This window comes from Myotis brandtii, unplaced genomic scaffold (genome assembly GCF_000412655.1).
Source record: "Myotis brandtii unplaced genomic scaffold, ASM41265v1 scaffold103, whole genome shotgun sequence".
Lineage (NCBI taxonomy): Eukaryota > Metazoa > Chordata > Mammalia > Chiroptera > Vespertilionidae > Myotis > Myotis brandtii.
In genome coordinates this window covers 6165495-6166719 of record NW_005353460.1, presented here as the reverse complement: position 1 = coordinate 6166719, position 1225 = coordinate 6165495, and positions in this window count along the sequence as shown.

Below are 1225 nucleotides of genomic sequence, written 5' to 3'. Positions count from 1 at the left end.
GGAATGTATCCCTCAGTGGAAAGGAAAGGAGGACTGTACTAGGAGGCGGGGTCACTGAGGCTAACTTGTAGTCTAGGTGCCATAGGAGGCAAAATCCATAACCTGGGTGTGAAGTGGTAACTTGAAATGATAGCATGTGATGTGAAATAATATGAGCTAATGTGTTTGAACACTTACCACTTCCAGGAACTAGGGTAAAGCATTTCACATGTATTATCTCACTTAAGCCTGGAAACAACTCCATGAAGTAGGTAGGCACTGCTATTATCCCGAGGGGGAACCGAAGGGCAGAGGGGGCAGTAGCCGTGTGGGAGCCCTGTTACAAAGAAAGACTTGTCAGGACATGGATAGAGATGGAGTGTAGAAGAAGGTAATGGGCTGTTACAAGTGTCCTAGAGAATTTTTACTGGCTAATGAACCACCCTTCATGGTTCATCAGCTGCTCAATTCACCAAGTGCTGGGATTCATTTTGAGCTGGCAAAGCAGCTAACCAGGGGGAAAGCACACTCTAGCCAAAGAACACCCCACAGGCCACTCATTTCATAAGCCCGCAATTCGCCCTTGTTAGGATCCCTAAAATGACCCCCAAATCGCTAGTTCTCTGTCTAACCTTGACCTTCTGCAGTTCGGAGAGGCTGGGATTGAGCAAGTTTAATATTTGACCAGAACAAGTCAGGCTCCTGGATTTACTAGACAGGCTGTGGAGAGGGGGGCCGATGCTCACTGTTTTTTGTTTTTGCTTTTGGGTTTTCTTATTATTACATATGTGTCCTTATCCCCACATTCCCCCCCATCCCCCCCCACTCATGCCCTCACCCCCCTGTTGTCTGTGTCCATTGGTTAGGCCTATATGCTTGCATATAAGTCCTTTGGTTCATCTCTCCCCCTTACCTCCACCCTCCCCTACCTTCCCTCTGAGGTTTGATGGTCTGATTGATGCTTCTCTGTCTCTGGATCTGTTTTTGTTCATCAGTTTATGTTGTTCATAATGCAAACTGGTTTTTTTTGTTGTTGTTTTAAATATATTTTACAGAGAGGAGGGAGAAGGATAGAGAGTTAGAAACATCGATGACGATGAGAGAGAAACATCGATCAGCTGCCTCTTGCACACCCCCTACAGGGGATGTGCCCGCAACCAAGATATATGCCCTTGGCCGGAATCGAACCCGGGACCCTTGAGTCCGCAGGCTGACGCTCTATCCACTGAGCCAAACCGGTTAGGGC